We start from the raw sequence: 17,294 nt of genomic DNA on the forward strand, positions 1-17,294 counted from the left end.
GGGCTAACAACTTGTATGTGTTTCATCGAAAATAGGTTTAAGTGGGAATACATATTAGTCGCGTTAAATATCGTCGACACTTTTAATAATTATTATTGACTATTAATACATCTTTTTATCAACTTATAATTTATAATTTAATATTAATTTTATTTAATTTTAATGAAAAAATCATAATTATAAATTTAATTAAAATATTAGAGTTTGATTATAAAATATATTCATTGAAAAGATACTATGAGTAATTTAATGAAAGAACTTATGTAGGTAGATTCTTTTTGGAGAAAAAACTAAGAAAGCTTTTATTCTCTTAGTAGTAATAAGGGATGATTATAGTGAATAATGATTTTGATTTTATTGGACAAATGGAAGAAATCTTATGTATTCATCATCAATAATCTGGATTCTTACTTCATGTGTGTATTTGCTCAGAATGCTTGTAGGTCATCGCTTAAATCATGGGTATTAATTCGATTAACATAGATATTAAAGTTATTGTAAGTTATATTAAGTGTAGGTTGTTATTTTCATTGTGATCTTTTCCTTTAATTATGTTCATAGAAGTTGTAATAAAATGGCTCATAGATTAGCTAAAAGAGCCGTTAGTATGGAATCTCATTCCTTACTCACTTGTCACAAAAAAAAGAAAAAAAAAACGACGGATACCTCCACTTGCCCTCTCACTTACATTTTGTGAAAGGCCACTATCCGTCTCATTCATGAGACGGATTGAAAAAAATATATACAATTAGGGTTATCTCCCGTACAAATGTTATACTCTAACATAGCTAATGTTGCTTGTAGACCTAGCCAAATGAGCGGGCTACCCCAACTAGATCCGCCACTCGGGTCAATATTTTCCCAGGCCCGACCAATTAACCCGGGCCTCGACCTGATATGACCCATGAACTACCCCGCCCGATTCGGGGTCGAACAAAATGGACCCAGGCCGCCTTTGACCCGTCAAAAGCAGAAAAAATGAAAAATTACACTAGACCCGTGACCTGGCCCGCCCAAAGGTCGGTCACTGGTCAGCCTCCCTTGAAACGGTCTGGCACGACCACCCCGCCATAACCCCCTAGGGCTGGTTCAGGGTCGAGTTTGGTGAACCCGACCCGTCCCCGAACAGGCCCGTGGCCACCTCTAGTTGGTTGTGCTTAATCATCTTAAAAAATTCTCTTTTTTTTGTCTTTTCTCTTTTAAATTACCCTACAAAAAATACGAGTATTGATATGGGCAATTTATTCCCACTAATAAAATGAAGAGGGTTTTAAAGCCACGTGTGTGGAGCTAGTAAACGTAGCTTCTTCCCAACCTTTTTTTAGCAAGTTGAACCTTAAACGCATCTATCTTCTCAGAATACCGTGATTCACTTTGGTTTGAATCCTCCATTAAACCTCAAAGGAACATTTTTATTCTGATATTTTTGATTTTTAATGAAATACGGAATATTGGTAATATTTTACTTATTATACTTTGTATTTAGGGATATTTTACATGGTACCCCTCAATTTTTTGACTTTCTACATGGTACCCATACACTTTTTAAAACATACATGTTAACCCTAATTGTTGTCATTATGACTAAGTGTACCCCTAAACTTTATTTTCCGTCAATTAAACTCAGTTTTAGGCGTTACGTGATTACTTGGACGGGTAACCATGCTTGTTATTTATCATCCCATGACATAAGGACTCTATTAGGCTCAAATATCCATCTTTGGACGTGATAATTTGGCGTGGGATTAATAAATTTTTCGTCAAAATTTTTTTAGCCCATATATATCAATAAATATTAGGATCGAGATGGATATTGAGCCTAATAGAGTCCATATGTCATTGGATAATAAATAACAAACTTGGTTACGCATCCAAGTCATCACTTAATGCCTAAAATTGAGTTTAATTGACGGAAAAGTGCACTTAGTGATAATGACAACAATTAGGGGTACCATGATGTTTTAAAAAGTATAGGGATACCATGTAGAAAGTCGAAAAGTTAAGAGGTATCATGTAGAATATCCCAAAAATATTTACAGCCCACCAAGTGGAAATTTCACTTTAAAAAAAATCTGTTTTTTGTCCAATTAATATGCATGCCTAGCCGACTATGTGACTAGCCTAAGGCCCTCTTTAGTACTCGAGAGATTAATAATAAGAGGAACATATTCTAAATGCAGACTATACATGTTGGATTTTATTAGTAAATTTGACTAATACTCCCTTTTATATTCATGGGCGAAGCTAGAAATTAAAATAAGGGGTAGCGGAAGTTTTGTAACATTATTTATGATAAAAGAAACACGGGTATAAAAAACGTAATTTTGTAACAATCACAGCATTCAACTTAAAAAGATAAATAATTGTTTTTGTTCTTAGTGTGTTGAGGTTGCTGATTGTGCTTGAGCCCTAAAATCCTAGTAGATTAACACTATAGTGAGTAGTGACACTATTTTATGTTTAAGATTTCGTAGAATTATAAGTGTTACCTTTGTCCCAGTCAATAGTTAGCGTCAATAGTTAACGCTTGCTTTATTTTCTCCTCAAAAAATAAAACAAACGTAAACTATTCAATGCGACGAGAGGAGAACTAACAAAAGTGTAACAACTTGTAATTTATAACAAAAAAAACATGATCAATTAGTCTTGTTTAAGGTCGTCTTGACTTACACAACCTCCTTTAATTTTAACCTTTTTAATCACGTATGATAGATGTCTTAAGTTAAGACAGTTTTAATAAAAATTGGTAAAAAATATAACAATCAATAGTCTTTAAAATAATTTAGACGTATGTAATGGGTAGTAATAATCTTCCCAATGAACGCCCCTTAAATCCCATAATAAGCCCCATAATAAGCTTGAGTTGAAAAAGAATAAAATAAAAATGCTAGGTTTAGGAATCGAACACGGCCTCATTACAAGAAATGCCACTACATTACCACTAGACCACTCACATGTTCATTATTCTTATGTAGTCTTAATCTTATAGTAAACCACGCAGTATTGGGGTAGCAAATATCGTCGCCTTCATTTAATTTTCTGGGTTTGGGGTAGCAACCGCTACCCTTTGCTACTCTCTAGTTTCGCCCCTGCTCTTATTCACTATTTTTTTCCTATTTCCTTAAACGGATTATTCAGGTTATCTCCTCTTTTCCTTTTTTGAAAACTCTTACTCTTATTTTATTAACTAGTTGAAAAGCCCGTGCGATGCACGGGGCTCCCATTAGGGTCATCTTTATAAATATATTCTATAGTTGATAAAAGAAGTTCAATTATGTTTAAATCATTGATAAACAAAAGTTCGTGGTTGGGATAGTTGATCAATGAACTATTGGCGCTTTTAGCATAGGAGTTTTGTCATTTAATAGTTATTATTTCAATTGTAAAACATCAAATAACATAGTAAGAGTATGTAATTAGTTTTTCCATTATTGTTATAGAAATCATTGGTTTTAACTAAATACTCCCTCCTATTCCGGATAACCTTCCCATTTTGAAATGGCACAAGAATTAAGAAAGTGAGTGGATATACGCAAATGAACAATGAAAAGTACTAATAGGATGGGTTAAGGGTTGGTTGGGTTGTAAATAATGAAAAGTGCAGCTCACCAAATGAACCGCCCTTAATAACTGAGACATACCTTTATGAGTTCTGCAAATTATTTTAACCTATAACAACTACGTAAAACTAAATGGTGTTACGTAAAGCAACAAGTATCATAAATATCTATATTTAGTGTGTTTAGAGAAATGTTAGATCTCCTATAGCAAAAGTTTACCTTGACTATTTACAATTAAGAGAGTGGTTTGCTCTTTATATACTTTCTCGTAAAATCAAATCCATACTAAATTCTAATAAAATTAGTAGTCTCTAAACAATAGTACAAAAATATTTGTGATTCTGTTATATAGAATGCATGAGGCTCCCATTAGGATCATCTTTAACAATATGCATGTTAAACGTTCTAAGATTTTGTTGAACAACAGATTGCAAACATTGGTTTACATTGTCATGGTTTGATAGTAGAAGTCAATTAAGTTGATAAAAAATAAAGTCCAACTATCTTGAAAATCGAAACATAGAAAACTTTTGGGTTGATTATTGATGGATCATTAGTCCCTTTAACTTAAAAGCTACTCCTTTTGGTATTAACTATATCAGTTGTATAGCATCCGAAGACACAGTTATGTTATGTAGTTACCTATTTTTATTGTTGTACGCGCCACCGATTTTAGTTAATTTAAAACGCCGTTCCCAAAAATGTGGTTTAAGTCCATAAAATGAACACGTGATAACTGAGGCCGATTTAATAAGATTCACAAGTTAGATTAACTTACAACATTTACGAATATTCCATTTTGTAAGCATACGACAATGTAAATGTTGAATGGTGGTACACAAAACAACATGTATCTCAATTATATATGTAGCCTGTTTGGAGGATTTTTGTTAGATTTCTAAACAATAAAAAATTGTTTTTGACTATTAACCATTAAGACTGGTTGTTTCTATGAACTTCATGTAAAATATGTAATACGAAATTTAATTTTTTAGATGTGAGATATATTTTTAAGTGAATTAATTGTCAAATTTTGCAAAGTTTGACCTCCAAAAAACAAATCAGGGTAAATAGATTAATTTTAGATTAATTCTATTAAAATTATAATATAACTCATTTTTGTTTATTTGAAATTTTATCTATTCACAAAATCAAGTCTCGTTATCTTATATTGTTATTCTACTCTTTATTTATAATAACAAAATGAACAAATTTTCAAAAATAGTTTAAATTTTAAGAAAATTGCTTCAAATTACTAAATATATACGTACAATTGTTTTTCTTCTTAACCAATATATATGCAATTAGGTTTTTTATCTTAAGGTCAAACTCTTAAGTTTGACCTAATTTTTTACACTAAGGAGTACTTTATATTCAACTAAACTCTTATAGGATACCCCATAGTTAACCATAAACAAAAAAAAATTGATTATTTCCACTTTGGTGCCCTAAGGTTTAACCTAATTTTACTTTAGTGCCCTGAGGTTTGCATAATTACACTTTGGTGCCTTGAGGTCTACTTCCCACTTAGAGCAACTCCAATGGACAACTACAATACGATGTAGCTTGATTTGCCACATTGATTTTTCAAGCAACGCTGCTTTTCAGCTACGCCACGCTTCAATGGCGGACTACAACATCTTGTAGCTTGCATGAGTTCACATTCTTATTTTCATCCAATAAGATAATTTAGCTTTTTTTTAAAAGCCAAGCCATGTAGCTTGACAAAGCTACATGCTTGCAAGCTACTCTTGAATTTTCTCACTCCAAAGGTAAGCTACATGCTTATAATTTTGCAAATATTGCAAGCAAGTCCCTAAACATGAACCATTGGAGATGCTCTTAAGTGACCTATACATAACATTCTTAATATTTTATACTCCCTCCATCATCTTTTATCTCCCCGGCCACTTCTCTAATATATGTGAGAGAATTTTATTGAAATGAGAAGATAAAAGATAATGGAGGGAGTACTAAAAAAATATTTTGAACATAACAAATCAGGCATTTTTTTGCAATATTACTATTTTGTATGCAGTTTAATATCCAATTATTCACTTCATTTTACTGAAAAGATAAGTACTTAAGATAAAAGTTGACTATTAAACGTTTTAGGCCACCAAAATGAAATTTTATTCAAAACTCAAGTTAACAAAGTGGAAGTAGTCAAAACCTTAGGACACTAAAGTGGAATTATGCAAACCCCATGGCACTAAAGTGGAGTTAACCCAAATCTCAGGGACCAAAATGGAAATTTTCCAAAAAAAAAAAACACCTTTGAAAAGCTATCGTAAAAACTATTGCACTTTTTAATATACAATTACAATCAATACATGACAAAGTAATAACCAACCATTCGCAGACCGCGGTAAATAATTAAGTGGATAAAAACACATAGAAGAATTGGAATTAAAAAAGTAAAAATTGATCTAACCGCATAATTTTGTATATTTCGCAGTTCAATACATTTTTAACATCGATTATGGATTTAATATGAATTTGAAACCAGTTTGAAAAAAGAAATTAGTGATATAATAGTAGATTATATATAGTTCTCACAATTTGTATATATATTTACACTGATTTATTCATAGTTAGTTGGTTCTTGAATTATTAGTCTGCATAAAATCGAAATTCTTGACTTTGTTCATTTGTATTTAATTTTTTGGCTCATTTGACAAAATCGATATGAGACTTATTTAATATTTTTAAATGGTAGCTTAATTTTTTTTAATCTTATGTGAATATTATTGGTAATCTAATCATACAAATTTGATACGTTATAGAAAGTCAGAGTTAAAACTATTTCATGCCATCGTTGAAGTTCTTTATTTCTAATTTTGTCATTGTAGAAATTTTTCTCTGTCAAATGCCAAGTAAATATCATTCTTGACCTCTTTTTCTTATTATTACATATTACTTTTTCATGAAGTATTTTTTTTTAAATAATGCTTAGCTTTTTCCTAAGGTTTTTGTGTAAGACAATTACATGTTTGGTTATAATTACCAACTCGAATCTTTTGTAAATCTTTTAAATATTCCAAAAAGTTTCTAAATAAAATTATCTTTATTACTACATGAATTTCACCAAATACTTAAAATCGAATAACTTAATTAGATTTTTGACATTATTTATATTTGTAAGAAATTAGGATCTTTTTTTTTCTCACAAAGATTAATTATATGTTTATTAAATATACAATTTTAACACTTTTATACGTTTATTATATGACTTTTTTTTTACTTTATAAATATTTTTAAAATAAATATTCTTTATAATCTATTATTATGTTAGTAAAGAATAATCGATAAATTATTAGATCCACTTCCATTAGTATTTTTTTCTTATAAAATATTAGATTTAATTCTATTAGGATTACTTTCTCATAAATTATTAGATCTACTTTGATTAGGATAATTTTATCATAAATTATTAAGAAGAAAAAGCTAAATCTACACTTATTAGGAATTCCAAAAAAGTTGGACTCTCTAATATCGCTCGAAAAGTTTCTACTAAAAAGCTAAATCTACACTTATTAGGAATTCCAAAAAAGTTAGACTCTCTAATATCGCTCGAAAAGTTTCTACTTTATATATATGTATTGATGATTGATTCCTCCCTCCTATCACAAAACCCCACCCAACTCACAATTCCTTATTTAATTCCTAATTATTCATTCATCTCTCCTATCACCAAACCTCACCCAACTCACAATTCATACTTTATTCCCCTCCTAAAACCTTGTGACCCAAACAAAGGAGAACAAAATGAATGTGAGGGGGAATATTTTAATGGGTAAATTTAGTTGAAGGTGTTTGGTAATTAGCATATTGTTATGAAAAAATAAATAAGACCTCATATCATCTTTTTTTTTTAAGGCTAATAATGTAATTCATCATTCGTTAAACCTAGTATTGCGAATTTGCGATAGGTTGGGTGGAGCTGGAGCAGCATATGTAAAATACTCCGTATTAATTTAATGTCAAGTTTACCAATTACAATATGCAACTTGTATTTATCAACATCTAAATTAGCATTGTTCCGGGTGTAATTCCAGAGCAGATGTTTGATACCACTCGTAGCTAGTTGAATGATGTCCTTGCTTGAATCCTCCTTGCGGTCTCCTGAAACGATGAACAAACTGAGGGCTCGGCTTTGGCCGAGCGTACTCACTCCGATGCTCAAGTCAGTAAACTTAGAGAGATGAGTTGTTGTTACTTGGCTAAGAGTGTATTGTAGAGAGATAAGGAAGATATTACCAGATGAATAGTGGTTATTAGGTCAAATTTTGGATCCTTTCCTCAATGAAGGTTGAGGAGTATTTATAGGCATTCACCTTTTGTCATGTAGTGGCCAGGTGGCCAAGTGACTATCAGGTGAAAAGACCGTTGTACCCTCGTCCGATGGACCGATGGCAGGCTCGCCGAGGGTCTTGGATATGAGTACGCGGATTTGTGTCCCGGCTGGCTAGTTGTCTGGCCGAGACCCAGGTGACAGGCCGATGGGCTCCATCGGCTAGTTTGTTCGAGTCGTTGACTTTACTGTGGATATCCTTGACCTTGCTCAATATTGTTGACTTGGTCAGCGGTGCAGAATATGCCCCATCAATTTGCCCCCAGCGTAGTCTATGCCGTGGTATGGGCTTCGATGTATGTGAACGTATATTCTGCGCAAGTATTTTTGCAAAATTTTTGGTATCGGCTTCTTTTGAAGCATCGGCGTGGTTCTTCTTGTTAGGCCGTACCATATATCCCCCCTCCACATGGATGCGTAAAGGGTATCCGATGTGGGAAATAATATGACGCTGGCCGAGACTAGGGCTGAGAGTGCCGGTCACTTTTGATTGCCCCCGGCCGGTGCATCCTGGCATGGTCGCTCATGTGGCCGGCGGAGAGCAGGTGCCTAGGATTTGTTGAGGGAGATGAGCAGACGAAGAGATGTGAATGGGCGTGTTGAATACGCTTGGTAACTGTAGCATTGATTGACATTCAACTGTTGCAACGATTGACATTCCGTGGTTGCATGTCTGACACGTGTCTGCTTGCTAATTGGTTGACGCTTCATGGGCTGTGCCCTGATTGGTCCTTCCTCATGGGCTTTTCTCTATAAATAGGGCAGTTTTTTCGTGATTTTGGCCATTACTTTCGTTTCCTCAAATTTTCAAAAAATTTTCTCCCAAAATCTTCATCTCTCTGAACTTTCAAGGGCTTTCTTTTCTTCCAATCTTCGGTCTTCGATCCGGCGAGTGTATTTCTTCAAGGTAATCAAACAAATTCTTTTTTATCTTGTTAGTAATTTGTTGTGAACATGTCTTCTCGCGATCTTTGGACCTAGTAAACCTGCGTCGGGGGGCCCTAGGTCTCCTTCTCCTGAAGTTGATCCTCAAATTCTTGAGGAATGGGAGGACTCTGATTCCTATGGCGATTTTGGTGATGATTTCGGTGATGAAGTGGAAGAGCCCCGTCGTAATGAAGGGAGGCAGTATGTTATGGATCACGGCAACGCCTGTAAGGTCCGTCTTGACCGTGCTTGGACTCATAAGGTCGCCAGCTGTTCAGGCGAGAGATTTTTCGAGGGCCATTTTTCCTTCGGTAGGGGATACGAAATTGTTATCCCTGAGGAGAGCCATGCCGTCTGTTGCCCTCCACCGGGCCATACCGGCGTATATATGCAGCATTTGGAGTATGGGCTCCGGTTTCCGCTGAATGGGTACGTTATGGCCATTATTAGAGCTATGAACGTTGCCGTTGCACAACTGCACCCGTTGGCTATGAGGTCCATAATCGGCTTTGTCTGGCTTTGTCTCTTCAAGGGAGAGGCCCCAACGGTGAATTTATTCCGCCGGCTTCACCATCTCAAACCATTTTCGGCGCGCGTCGGATGGTACAAAGGTGTGGAGATGGAGTCCGTTACGTCTCTGTTAACAAACTTTCTTCTTGCAAGGATCGGCAAGGCCGATGGGTGTACGTTAAGGTGCCGGATGACTATCCGCCGCCCTTTTTTCCAAAGACCGAGTTAACTTGCGGTGTGAGACTCGGCGGAGCACGATAGATGGGTTTCCCGGAAGAAGCTCAAAATGGATGCTAGCAGTGTCTATCTTCAAGAGGATGAGAAGCTGGCAATGAGGCTCTTTGAGGTGGACAAGAGTGGGGTGCCGAAAAAATGGATTCCCCCGACGCAGATCATCCTTCAGGATGAGCCGCTCTGCCATGTTGGCCTCATACCGGCCCTAGCACAGGGTGAGTGGGGCCGGTGTGAGGCCCATCGCCGCTCTTAATGCTCTTGCTCCTCGAATTTCGGTTTATTTCCCCTACTTAACTCTTGCTTTGTTTCTTTCGCAGACCACTTTGGAAAGGACCTGCCTGAGGATCTTCTTCGGAGAATGGGGCTGCACAAAGATGGGACCGTTGCTAACTTGCATCCGAAGGCTGTAGCCCACGACCGTAGGAAGTCGGCGAGTGACCTTATGGAACAACGGCTGAAGGGCTTGAGCGTGGAGGAGGCTCAGGCGAGGGTCGTTAGCGGTGTAGTTCGTCGGACGCGGAAAACAGTGTCTTCGACGGCGAGGGCGTCGACGCTGGTTCCAACTCCCACCCCCCTTTCTAAAAAGGTGGAGGTTGTTGATATTCCTTCTGAGGGGGACTCCGATGCGGAGGAATCTCCCCTTGTCTGTAAGAGAAAAAGGACAGCCCCTACCGTTGGCCAGGAAGTGCCTCATCCGGCCAAGAAGGCCAAGCAAGGTACCTATCTACCCCGTGGCTTAAATCCAGCCAGGTCATTAGGTGCCCCTGATGACTTGGCTTCCGATGCGCCGATACATGTTGACACTGATGCCTTTATTAAATTTTTGTAGATCAGCCGCAGCCGGCTTCTGCTCTCGTTGGGCAGCGGGTGGAGGGGACCTCTGCGCAGGTTGGTGATCAAGGTGTCACTGTCAACCCTTCATCCCAGAAGGCATCCCCCTCCCAGCCGCAGGTTGGGGGTCAAATTGTCACCACCGTCCCTTCATCCCAGAAGGCTTCTGTCTCCCAACTCATAGAGGAAGGCACGAAGCTAATTAGGGAGCTTGCAAGGTGGAACGCGGCTACCGCTGCCCGTCTCAGGGAGCAGGAGAAGGACGTGGCTCGAGCTGTGCATGAGCGTAATGCCGCTAAGCAGGTGGCCGTGTCGGCAAAGCTGGGTCTTCTCAATGAGCGGAAGCTTAGGGGAGATGCTGAGAAGGCGCTCTTGGCTGAGAGAAAACTCAGGGAGGACGCTGAAAAGGAGGTCCTCGCTGAGAGAGCGAAGGCCGAGGCCGCGGCAGCCGAAGCTGTGAAGCTGTCGGAGAAGCTTAGCTTTGTTCAGGGGCGCTCCGACCTCTTTCTTCGGCAGAGGAACGAGTCCAGGGACCTGTTTGAGGCCCAGGCGGAGGTGGTCCGGAGCAAAGAGGCCATCATCAAGCAGAAGGAGGCGGACATTGAGATGCTCCAAACCGTCATGCTCCCCAATCTGTGCGCTGAATTCCGGGATTTGGCCGAAGGAGCCGCTAGGGAAGTGATCGAGGAGCTTTTCCCTCTTGAAGATTCCTTTCCGTGGGACAGATATAATGAGCTGCTTGATGATAAGCTCGCGGCTAAGGAGAAAGCCATGGTGGAGAAGGCCCAGGAGGCGGTGAGGGCGAAGATTGGGAAGGAGGCGGCCGCGGAAAAAGCTGCTCTTGCTGAGAAGGCTAAGGCGGCCAAGGAGGAAGCTGATAGAATGAGGGCGGTTGATGACGCCGAGGCCAAAGCTGAGGCTGCTAGGAAAGCTGCTGGGTTGCCCACTGGAGAGGATGCGGCTACCGCTGTTGATGATGAGCAGCGACAGGCATAGGAAGGCGGGCGGTCATCACCAGGCTCACCCGGCGTCTCAGATAGCTTCAGCTCCTCACTAATACCATGGGCTGCTTGATGAGAAACAAGTTTACAGCAGATCTGCTTCAGCTGTTCGGGAGCCAATTATTTAGGCCCTCCTCCCTGCCATCTCTTGGCGCTTCAAATGACATTTGTAATTCTTGTTTTTCTTTCCTTGTATTTTGTACAACTTTGGTAGGTTGTGTTTCGGCTTACCCCAATGGGGACGGCCGTCGTCTGTATTTTTTCCAGCTTGTGAACTGTTACTATTAATAAGGGTTAGCTTCTTTTGCCTTTGTCATGCCAAGGTCTCAACGGTGTTTAGTGTTTCCACTTTGCCTCTGGCTTGGCCGAGGTCTTTTCTCACTTTTGTCTGAGTTGTCCTCGTACGTCATTAATTGAGCGTCTCTTTTTGTTTCCGACTGGGCTTGGCCGAGGCGGTTTAGAGTGTGCATTTCAACTGTTTTTAACGTTTTTAAGGCATTTTGATTGTTTATCAATCGCTGGCGCGCGATCGTCGCGTGTGTCTGCTTTCGATAGAGATCGCTCTTGTCGGTGCGATGGTAAGAATCGGCGTCCGGATAGCGTGTTACGCGGCGTCTACCACTTTAAGTGATCGCCAAGCGTCTACTATTTGGGGTGATCGCCACGCGCTACATTTCTTCATGGGGACCACCGCTCGTGTCTATGACGATGTGGTGGCGTCCGGATAGTGTGTTACGCGGCGTCTACCACTTTAAGTGACTGCCGAAGCGTCTACTATTTGGGGTGACTGCCACAGCACTACATTTCTTCATGGAGACCACCGCTCTTGTCCAACGACAAGTGTGAGTCGGCATCGTCGTTTTCAGCAACGATTGCCGCTCTTGTCCAATCGACGTATGAGTCGGTGCTTGCTCTCTTCATAATGACCGCCGCTCTTGTCCAATCGACAGTGTGAGTCGGCGTCGTCGTTTTCACAACGACTGCCGCTCTTATCCAATCGACAGTATGAGACGGCGGCGACCTCATTCTTTGCAACGACTGCCGCTCTTGTCGAATCGACAGTATGAGACGGCGTCGGCTTCTTTCAACGATCGCTAGCTCTTTGTCGAATCGACAAGATGAGACGGCGTCGGCTTCTTTCAACGATCGCCGCTCTTGTCGAATCGACAGATGAGACGGCGTCGGCTTTTTCAACAACGATCGCGCTCTTGTCGAATCGACAGTATGAGACGGCGTCGGCCTCTTTCAACGATCGCGCTCTTGTCGAATCGACAGTATGAGACGGCGTCGGCTTCTTGATGGCGTCTAGCACGAAAAAGTGAACATTTTGATGAAAGGTCAATCGTTTTTACATTCGATATTAACATGCGTCGGGGTGCCCACATCTGTTTTGGGCCCCTCCGGCGCAATACAAGGTCTATTAGGTTCCTAATGCCTCACTAGAGGCGCTCTTCCCCCGTCAGCCGTCGGTTGCATCCATAAGGTCGCCCTTTGGTTGTGAGGATGAGCTTTTCCCCTTCTCCGATCGCTTCGCCACTTTGAGGGATTGCATGTTGCATCCTCCGGCGGATATCCGGATGTTGACCACCTCGTCCTTCTCGTCTTTGGAGACGAGCTTATGCGCTTCCCCGGTCCGAGACATACATTAATGTCAGGGCCCGGATGGACATTACTGCGTCGGCATCGCTCAAAGTAACTCGGCCTATCAGGGCGTTGTAGGCGGATGAGCCGTTGATGACGACGAACTCGGCTAGGACATTCTTGGCCGCATTCCCCTCGCCGAACATCACCGGGAGTCTGATTGAACCCAGGGGTACCAGGCCAGCCCCGGAGAAGCTGTATAGTGGATGGGTGCAGGGGCTCAAATCCTTGAGTCTAAGGCCGAGGCTGTTAAAGCACTCCCTAAACATGATGTTCGTGTAGGCGCCTGTGTCAATCAGGCACCTTTTTACCAGGTGGTTGGATATGTCTAAGTTGACTACCAGCGGGTCGCTGTGAGGGGCGATGATTCCCTCGTAGTCTTTCCCCCAAACAGTCATATCGGGAATGCTGGAGGCGGGGGTCGCCGTGTTGGGCACAAAGTTGATGGCCTGATACAGCTCGTTCAGATGTCGTTTGTGCCCATGAGCCGACCCACCGTTCTCATTACCTCCGATGACTACGTGGATGACTCCTATCCGTTGAAAAACGGATTTCTTATCTGAGCCGCTGGCGTCAGTCTTCTGGCCTTTGGCCACATACTTGTCGAGGCACCCCTTTCGGATTAGCTCTTCAATGGTGTTCTTCAGGTGCCGGCAGTTGTCAGTGAGGTGGCCGGCGCAACCATGGTACTCGCAGTACTGGTTCGCGTCACCGTCTCCCTTGGGCTTGGGAGGCCGCTCCCACTTCTGGCCCTCGTTTCTGCTCAGGGCGAAGACCTCGGCGGCCGATGTGACCAGAGGGGTTTTATCATGGTAATGCCTTTGGTAAAACATTCCCGAACTCCCCCCGGCGCCGGTCTTGTCCTGCTTCCTGGCAGATCTATCAGACCGTGACCTGTTATTGTCACGGCGTTTTTCATCAGACCGCGACCTGTTAGTGTCGCGGCGTCTCTCATCCGGGCTGTCATCCCGGCGGCTTTTCTTCTCTGAGGTCTCGGCCTTGCTGGGGCCTACCCAGGTCCTGTGGTAATCTTCCACCTTGATGGCCTGGTCGGCCATCTTTCGTGCGGCGTCCATGCCCAGGCCCCCGTGCTTGATGAGCTCGTCTTTTAAGTTTCCCTTTGGGAGGCCCTTCATTAGCGCGAACGCCGCCAGTTCGGGGTTGATCTCCCGAATCTGCTGTACCCTGTCCTCGAACCTCTTCACATAGCCTCGTAGGGACTCGCCCTCCTCCTGTTTGATAGTAAGGAGGTCTGATGTCTCCACGGCCCTCCTTTTGTTACAAGAGTACTGGGCCAAGAAGGCGTCCTTTAGGTCGGCGAAACAGTATATCGAGCCGTCGGGGAGCCCCTTGTACCAACTCTGAGCCAATCCATGCAGGGTCGTTGGGAAGACCCGGCACCAGACCTCGTCGGGCTGCTCCCATACCGACATGTGAGACTCAAAGGCCTCGGCATGGTCGGTTGGGTCACTATCTCCTTTGTATGTGAGCGTCGGCAACTTCAGCTTGGGTGGCACGGCGGTGTCTAGGACATAGTCACTGAGGGGTTGTTTGACCACGTGTCGAATGACACGCGGCGACCGACTCCTCGCATTCCTAGTCCGGCCTCTCTCCTCGTAGCGGGAAGGACTCCTTCTCCGACTCGGGCTTCTTCTCCGACTCTCCTGAGTCGGGCTTCGCTGGTTCTCCCGGGGTGTGCCTCGTCGATGTTGCGGCGGCGGTGTCCTCTCCCGAGTGCGAGAAGGACTTATGTTTACCACGACCACCTTGGGCTCCTCCGGCGTCTTGATCGGGTCTGCCTCTCCCAGTGCTTCGTTCAAGTTTCTTGGAGTCACGCCCTGGGCCCTGGTCTCCTGGATGGCTTCCGTCGCTGTGTGAGTTGGTGCACTCCCAATTAGGTCCAGGAGTGTCTTCAGCTTTGCTATGTCAACCACTTGTCCCATGATGGTGACCTGGTTGACGGGCGGCGGTGTGTCCGGTGTTATCGGCATTCCGAATTCCGGTTGGACTACTCCGCCGGTGGAAGGTTGCACTACCCCAGAATGGTGAAATGTATCATCCTGGTGTGGCTCGGTTTCGTCGGTCACGACTACATGTTGTTTTGACATCCTCTTAGCTTTTGGGGTGGGTTTTTCTTGTGTTTTTGTTTTTGTTGTTTGGGAATGAATGTGACTAGCTTTTAGTATGGCTTATCCCCACAGACGGCGCCAATTGTTCCGGGTGTAATTCCAGAGCAGATGTTTGATACCACTCGTAGCTAGTTGAATGATGTCCTTGCTTGAATCCTCCTTGCGGTCTCCTGAAACGATGAACAAACTGAGGGCTCGGCTTTGGCCGAGCGTACTCACTCCGATGCTCAAGTCAGTAAACTTAGAGAGATGAGTTGTTGTTACTTGGCTAAGAGTGTATTGTAGAGAGATAAGGAAGATATTACCAGATGAATAGTGGTTATTAGGTCAAATTTTGGATCATTTCCTCAATGAAGGTTGAGGAGTATTTATAGGCATTCACCTTTTGTCATGTAGTGGCCAGGTGGCCAAGTGACTATCAGGTGAAAAGACCGTTGTACCCTCGGCCGATGGACCGATGGCAGGCTCGCCGAGGGTCTTGGATATGAGTACGCGGATTTGTGTCCCGGCTGGCTAGTTGTCTGGCCGAGACCCAGGTGACAGGCCGATGGGCTCCATCGGCTAGTTTGTTCGAGTCGTTGACTTTACTGTGGATATCCTTGACCTTGCTCAATATTGTTGACTTGGTCAGCGGTGCAGAATATGCCCCATCAAGCATATTGACCGATAAAATCTAATAAAAAACCTAAAACTTACTCAAAGTACTCCACTATTTATGAGATATCAAACCTTTTGGTTCGTGCTATTTGGATCACAAAATTTCTACGTCAATAAAGTAAAAAAAACGAAATCAAAGGTTCGAGGATTGATCAATGAGCATCACTCTTCTTAATCACGTATTCTAGAATAAAATTATTTGTATAGTGTTCAATGCCTTCTTAACCACAAAATTTCTACGTCAATAACTGAATTTTTTTAGTTGAAATATTTTTATTTTTATTATTTAGTTTATTTACATTAGCAATTCGCTACACCAAAGTTTTTTGCAGTTGACATCACTTATCCCATTTTTATGTCTCATCTCGTATTCCATTACCTTAAAATATTGACATATCACACCTTAAATAATATAAATTTTAATAATATATATCAAAGTGCTTAAGTGTTAATATAAAATGTGATGAGACACAAGAAATGAAACAAAATAGAACAGGATCCGCAATCTGCATTGAGTTTCTTTGGCCTCCATAAAGTCAAATTGTTGGCTATTCATTCTCCATATACCTAGAGTAGACTCTATAGTTTAACCATGCATCCTAATTTGCAACAAGGATCCTCTCCATTTCTTTTCTCTCCATTTTCTCTCACAAACCCATTTAATAATATTAACTCATCTAACTCTATTAACCCTTTATTTTTATGTATAAATCGTGAACCGTTCGATGTTGACACGATACAATCTTAGCCGTTAATAGGTAATGGCCTCTCCATTTCTTTTTAGGAAATGGAGAGAATTTTGGAACTCATTATGGTATATCTATCCTAGGTGTAGATATGGACTATATTTGGGAAGTGTTTCCAATACTATAATAATCACATTAATTAACAAAGTTGAAGGAAGCATGCCCTTAATAGCATGCCTAGATTATGGGCAATCATAATTCATACTCCCTCCCAGTTACTATAATGTTCCCTCTTTTCCAAAACGGATTATTCAAGTAATGTTCCCCTTTCTATTTTTAGAAACTTTTACTCTTATTTTATTTATTTCTCTCTCCTATCACCAAACCCCACACAACTCTTTTACTCCTATTTTATTACTTTCCTTTATGTTTTGGCCCCACAATTCTTATTTAACAACTAATAATTCATCCCTCTCTCCTACCACCAACCCCACACAACTCTTTTACTAATATTTTAATATTTTTCCTTAAGTATCGTGCCCATATCAAAGAGGAACATTATAACGACTGGGAGGGAGTATCTTTTGTAATAATGATATATATTTTGCATTAGGGATTATATCGAGTGTTTAGCTTCTAACTTATCATTACTAATTTGGTATACATTACCAACTAATTTGGTATACTTTAGAAATGAAAAATGATGGGTTCTTTAGGAAACATAGCTTGTTGTGGCAATGCTTTAATTTGTTGGATTATTTGTT

Source organism: Silene latifolia, chromosome 10 (genome assembly GCF_048544455.1).
Source record: "Silene latifolia isolate original U9 population chromosome 10, ASM4854445v1, whole genome shotgun sequence".
In the NCBI taxonomy this organism is placed as follows: Eukaryota; Viridiplantae; Streptophyta; class Magnoliopsida; order Caryophyllales; family Caryophyllaceae; genus Silene; species Silene latifolia.